Genomic DNA, 7,029 nt, shown 5'->3' with positions numbered 1-7,029 from the left:
GAGAGAGAGAGAGAGAGAGAGAGAGAGAGAGAGAGAGAGAGAGAGAATGAAAAGGATAGAAGAGACTCATCCTCACCGTTTTCTTATCTTCCATTCCCCCGTCTTCTAGAAAAGTTATTGCACTGGTAAGAGCATCAACTAACTCGGCTGAGTCTTCACGATCAAATTCACGCGAGGAACTAATAAATTGGAAGGGAACTTCTTTGTCTGAACTCTAATTGTTCCTGCCGTTCCGATTTGAAATCTAAAGTAGATCCGTCCCTTAATTTAATTTCATTGTATTCGAAAGATTTGCGGAAAGATTCAGAAAGAAAAGTGTCGAAGGATAGACTCGTGTTATATTAAGTAGGAACGACACAACGATAGGTATAGGTAAAGGAAGTATGGCAACCACCATCGTCGTCGTTATCAACACTACTACTATCATCACCACTATCACCATCGCTATCACCACCACCACCACCTTCAGAGAAAGGGGGTGGACTACTCCTCCAATTCATATGCAAATGCAAAAGTGGTCGTGGTACGAGCAACGAGCATTGTTCACCTTCCATAGTTCCCAGTGTCCTCTCGGGCTTGACTTACTACCCGAATTTCCGGAAAACTCTAACGGGTGTTACGTAATTGATACTCACCCTTGGTTCTTCTCTCATTGTCACTGACAATGTCCTCGCACGCGTCCATGCGAACCAGTCGAGCTTCCTCTTGAAACTCTCCTCATCCAAAAGTTCTGCATCCACTCGGTTGAGAGTGCAGAAAAAAAGATAGAAAGAGAGAAAGAGAGAGAGAGAGAGAGAAGAAAGAAAAGAGAAAGACACGCATCAAGAGAAAGCCAAGTCTAATACGAGCTGAAAAGAGAACGACGCCTTTATCCTTGTCAGCCCTTCTCACGTGTACCCAACCCTTCTTTTGCAACGTTTAATGGCCCTCCGGTTTTCTTTCAAACGAGCTTCCTGGACTCCTCCTAGACGGGATGTCGGAGAACCTACCCTTCGCTATAGGTGCTGAAAGCAACTTCAGAAGTCGACGATTTGTCGATCCCACAACGTTTTTCCTTTTCTCTCTCTCTCTCTCTCTCTCTTTCTTTTTCTTCTTCTCTTTCTCCTTTTCACATTTTTTCTTTGATAGCTTTGTTCACCGTTTATTTATTAAGTTTACCTCAAAACTTTTGTGTCCCGTTTAGCGTAAAATTGTTTTAAGAAAAAAGAGAAAAAGAAATAATAAAATCATCTTGCGCGAGAAGAATTCAAAAGCTTTTATTCCGGATGAAAAGGAAGTTAACATCGCTAATTAAATATAAACTCTTTTCGTATTATAATTATTTTCTTCATTTGTTCCCGGCGAACTGCGGCTTTATTATCTCACGTATTCGTAAGAATATATTTTATCAAGTAGGTAATTTTTAAAACGAACGAAAATCTTCTTTTTTCTTCCTCCACTCGATTGTTCCGTTTTATTTAATAAATGAAATATCATTATCAACAATGGTATATTTCCCGTGAAAAATAAAACAAAATGTATCGTTCGTTTCTTTACTTTCTTTCATTTATATAACATTCGTTTCCTTTATGACGATGGATCATTCGGAATTTATTAGATTTTCCATTCGTGAATTAGAATAAGATTGAATATCTTTCTTCGACGATAAGTTTCAGTCGACGGAGATAATCATGCATAGTGATAAAGCTGACGTGCCATTTCAAAAGAGACTTACTTCTTGCTTAAATATACCAAAGTTCCAAATTAACGAGTGAACGAAGTAACCGATGAATAATGGAAACTACGACTATGAAAGTTCATTCTAAGCTCTGTTTTCTCGGGCGCATTAACAATTACATAAAGTTGTACCAGATCCGTGCGTGCTCGTTAAATCTTCCCACTTCCTGCCATTGTTCGAACTTCGTCGTTGAATTACCTTCATGACACGGCTGTGTGGCATCGATTGAGAAGCACCGCCAAATTCGAACTAAGACATTAATTAGACAAGTTACAAGCCATGCTGATAACGATCCTCGATTGTATCTACGAAGCCATGACCGTGCAACTTCGTCGTCGATTTTATTCGATGCAGGTATATCGATATCGAGATGAAACGAATAAAAAAAAATATATACATACATACATGTATGTATATATATATATATATATATTTTATTTTTGAGAGATGATTTTCGTTATATATCGTTATATGTCGATTTCATAGATAGAGAATACAATCGTTTTATTAAAAATAAATAAATAAATAAATAAATAAATAAATAAATAAATAAATAAATAAAAAAAGAAGAAAAACAAAAACGTCCGCGCGCGTATCGAACTTTCGGATCCGAAAGAATTGTTTTTTTCTTTTTTCTTTTCCCTTTTATTCTTTTTTTTCTCTCTTTCCTTTTTTTCCTTTCGTTTTGTTTTTTCTTCAATCGTTGGAAATATTGCGATACGAGATTAAACTCTTTTTTTTTTTTTTTCTTTTATAGAAATATTCATACGAATAAATCTCTTACAACGGGCCATATCAAAATGATATCTCGCTGACATATTTACGATATAAGGATCGATCGTAATCGTTCTCTCACGATGTATGGTGTTATCTACGAGCGTATATCGGTGTACTTTCAATAACCTCATCGAGTGAAGTGACAAATGTTGTCGTCTGGTGTTACCATGTGAAATAGGACATTGGAATATAGCGAGAAAGTTAAACTAATAGCCATAATCTCGATCGACCGTAACGAACGACTAAATTACGTGTTTCGTTATTACTGGTGGATTCGTTAAATAAGTAGTAACGTCGAAATTTTATAATATTTTAAACGCAAAGGTAATAAGATTATTGCTATATATTATCTTCGTTAATAAATTCTAATTTTGTTCGATATCTCTTGATGAAACATTAAAATAGCGTAACGACGTTGTTTATTAATATCAAGAAATATTTTTTAATTCGATTTATCGTGAAACATATAATGTTGAAAATGTTGACATTAGTTAAATCGGCCAAATCAATGTATACGATTCTAAAATCAGATATATAGATTCTTAGATTAACTTAACAACTCGAACGTGCATGTCTACTTTAAGTCTACGAGAAACCCCATGTACGAGAGATTAAATGTATTCTAATTAGATCTTTGTGTATCGTAAGGATTTACGCGAAGCTCTGCATCAACAAAAGGGAGAATTAACCTTCGTTCGGATCGTCTTACGATCGTATCTTTGATCAGCAATCAAATTTTAAAACGTTTGTCAGTACGGCTTAAATTTATCCGAGAGTAAGAAAACAAAGTTTAGTTCGATCGTTTGCCAAATAAACGTGTAAAACTTACCTATGTTATCTACTTTGCTCGATGGTTTAGAACTTACGTCTCGTCGTAGAGAATATTTTGTCAGTAAAATCTTTATATGTGAGATACGACGACACGAATATTACACTATACCTTTAAGGGTATCACCTTTTATCATTATTTTGTTTTATGTATCTATGATCCATTCAAATGTGAGAACGTTGTAAATATGTTTCTCGCCAGGGGGGACGCTTGAAGGATGGTACATCTCTATTTTATTCCTCTCGACATCTCACGAATTCTCCAACTCCCATCAAAGCGTGCTATACTCTTTGACAAATACTCGCACGTACATAAGTTCGCATATTTCCTTTTACGTAGGTACCTATCTATATACCCAAACCGTTTATACTTTCTCTTTGGAGGAGCAACCGCGAAAAATTGTAACATACGCGACATTTCGCTCCGAGCGTTCACCGCAAACAACCATGTCACAATAGTTCAAGCGTCACCCTTTCTTCTTTCTTTCTTTCTTTATTCCTTTCTTTTCTTTTCTTTTCTTTTCTTTTCTTTTTTCTCTTCTTTAATTTTTCTCTCTTTTTTCTTTTTCTTTTTTTTTCGTTTCTTTCTTTTTTTTTTCTTTTTCTTTTTTCGCTCATTTCCTCTTTAAAAAAACAAACGATCCCATATGTATTTGTTATGTCGACAATAACAAATTAGGTGTAACGCTAGTGTAGTCAATTTCAAATCGATCGAGTGCAATGTCTACGAGTTAGCCAGTTTTCATTAAGTTTCATCGATTCGATGGAATCGTTAACGAATTTATCGTACAATACAGCTCGAGAAAGTTAGCAAGCTTGGCTTCGATGTTGCTAATAAAATTAGGAATTACAAACACGATATAACGGAGTTCGTCGTTCGCAAGGTCGAAATCATCGATCGTGCTACGACGGCGTTGATTTTCATCGATACCGCGACATAAATGAATTATTAACAACCCAATAAATTCTTCAATGTTATCCCCCTTTTCGAATATGCGTAATCTTTCGTGTAAATTATGAGAAACATATCGTTAACGTTATGTGATAACGACGCGACGTTTTTAAAATGCTTTAACAAATTTTTTGCGTTTACCGATAATAATTTATATTATTTTAATCCCAAAACGCAATCATAAGAAAAATCGCATTGATACGAAATGGAGCAACAGCTATTTTGTTTTTCATTACAAAAATAAAAAAAAAAGAAAGAATGAATGAAAGGAAGAAAGAAAGAAAGAAAGAAAGAAAGAAAGAAAGAAGCAAGAGAAAAAAGAAAAGAGGAGAAAAAAGAATCAACGAACGAAAGATAATTTCAATTAAAACTTTTTCCCTCATTATTTGATATTAAACGAAAACCAGAGAACAAATATATTTCCCTGATGATAGCAAATAACATTGCGTTATTCCAGTTAGGACAAATTTATGCATTTCACTTAATCATGACATTTTCTTGGAATGAAATTTCACCATACCGCGTTCTCCTTTATATTATAAAAAGACTTTTTAGTAAACTAAACATAAAAACGATAATTTTTCATGAATTCTTTTCTCAATGTCAGGATTAAAAACTATATCGTTATACGTAACTCGACAAATGTAACGTTCCACGAAGTAGCAAGTTCGATGTATCCCTTTGGGGGTTTTTCTTACGGAGGGAAACACCGTAAAACCGAGGACACGGTGACAGTAACGAAAAGAATACGATATATAGAAAGTATTTCCCTAGTACTATTCGTCGAGGTAGGACGTAGAGAGTTTCTTGTAATTTGATTCCTCGGCATGGAAAATAAATTGAGCAAAAAAAGAGTGAGCACAGCTTCTTCCTGTGCTCTCCTTAAGAGGCTTCTCGGGCTTCACTGAGCGAAGCAGAAAGAAGATTGTTACCGATTATTTCTCTCTTTCTTTCTCTCTCTCTCTCTCTCATTCTGTTACATTGTCTGTCTCTTTTTCATCTCTCTCTCTCTCTCTCTCTCTCTCTCTCTCTCTCTCTCTCTCTCTCTCTCTCTCTTTCTCTGTTTTTCTCTGTCTTTAACCCTATTTTTATATCTGTGTGTGTGTGTGTGTGTGTATGTCTTTCTCTCTTTCTTTTTATCTCTTATTTCTCTTCCTCTCTCTCTCTCTCTGTCTTTGATTTTTTATTTCCTTCTCTCTCTCTCTTTCGAAAAAAAAGTCGACTCGCATCCTTCGTCCGAAAACGATGAACGAAGAAAACGAGTGAGGCTTACGAAGAAGAATCGTAAGCGAGTATTCGTACGTGGCAACCTTCGAGGGTGAATTTCCAAAAAGGGATGCTCGTTTTGAAACGGAGAGTAAGTCTATGCTAAATTTGCATAAGGTGAGCTTAAAACGATGCCATAAGGATAAAGGAAAGGAGAAATGGAAGGAAGGGTGGAAGAAAATCTCGATCGATTTATTATACCGATGATATTATTTTTACGATTACTTTATTTCGTTCATTCGTATAAAAATAATTTGTGATTTATCGAAATGATTCAATAAGAGAAAAAGAAAAAATGACATTATCTCGATTATAATTAAACCTTCTTCATAAATCTTTTGAGTTATTCAACATAACGTAGTAATAAACTGCAAAAGCAACGTATTATCGATACCCGTGTTGTATTTCTTTCAAACTAATTATCAAATAAATTTCCGTAGATCCTATTCATAAATCAATGTTAAACGTTACATGTGAATTGAATATAAACGCCGGAAGAAATCGTGAGTAAACCTAAGCAGGAGCCAGTCACTCGACTTTAAATCGTACTCGAACGTTTTCTTTACTCTTGTTTACCGTACCGAAAGAAAACGATGGAGAGAATTCGTCGTATAGAAAGAAAGTTCGCACTCTTAGATACCTTACACAACACACACACACACACACGCAAAAGATTGCAGGAGGTTTTACTTTGCGTCTCTCTTAAACACGCTATGTGAAACAAAAGCAAAGCTATAAACTAATATTTACTCCGGCTGCATTTCGTTTGTATTCATCGGGAATGCATATAAAGGTTAATCTCCATCGGCTCGCGGGTGCAAGCGTTCTGGCTCGTGTAAATAGTACATACGAAATTTGCATATATCTTCCAATGTAAACAGACCAACCGCGTCACACGTCGTCGTTCCGTTATATATCAGTGAAAACGATTTCCATCAATGGTTCTACGTTTTATCGATTTTATCCACCCTCCTCGTTTCGTTCTTACGTTTTTATTATTCCTTCTCATCGTTTCGATTCGATTAATTATATTATCCTTTTTCTTTCTTTCTTCCTTTCCTTCTTTCTTTCTTTCTTTCTTTCTTTCTTTCTTTCTTTCTTTTTTTCTCTTTCAATTTCTACAATTTCCATAATAAAAGGCGATAATATCGATGGATATTTTCATTGGACTTTAATTTTTCTTTTTCTTTTTTTTTTCCCTTCACTTTCTTTTTTCTTTTAAACCGAGAGAGCTCGATCATTGAAAGTTTCTTTGATCTTTCAACAAATTTTATTCCCAAAGACTCTAACGTTTATCAATTCAACAATCCGAAGAATTGTACTTCATAGACTGATATATTCGAGCTTCATTTAAATCTCATTCCTCTTTGTCAGTTTTCTTCTCAATAACTCTTGCAACGATGCTTGTTCAAGAGAGAAAGAGAGAGAGAGAGAGAGAGAGAAAATAAAGGGTAGAACTGTTACGTGTAAAGATGATATTCACAGATTT

At 35.1% G+C, this 7,029-nt stretch overlaps 1 protein-coding gene across 6 annotated transcripts in view; it reads right to left on the bottom strand.

Moving 5' to 3' along the window:
* The window catches only part of LOC122636283 (cuticle protein 7-like), a 34,049-nt gene that overhangs the window by 11,650 nt on the left and 15,370 nt on the right, over positions 1–7,029 (bottom strand). Inside the window, exon 1 of one of the 6 annotated variants that reach the window (XM_043827344.1) lies at positions 6,291–6,592. The exons of 4 other annotated variants lie outside the window; for them this stretch is intronic. The gene's annotated coding sequence lies outside the window, so the exon portion shown is untranslated. Of the gene's footprint in view, positions 1–635; positions 664–6,290; positions 6,593–7,029 lie in introns of those variants that run through there. One more of the 6 variants, XM_043827345.1, reaches the window with a different exon arrangement.

The sequence above is a fragment of the Vespula pensylvanica genome, chromosome 21 (genome assembly GCF_014466175.1).
Source record: "Vespula pensylvanica isolate Volc-1 chromosome 21, ASM1446617v1, whole genome shotgun sequence".
Lineage (NCBI taxonomy): Eukaryota > Metazoa > Arthropoda > Insecta > Hymenoptera > Vespidae > Vespula > Vespula pensylvanica.
This window is presented reverse-complemented; position numbering and strand designations above follow the sequence as displayed.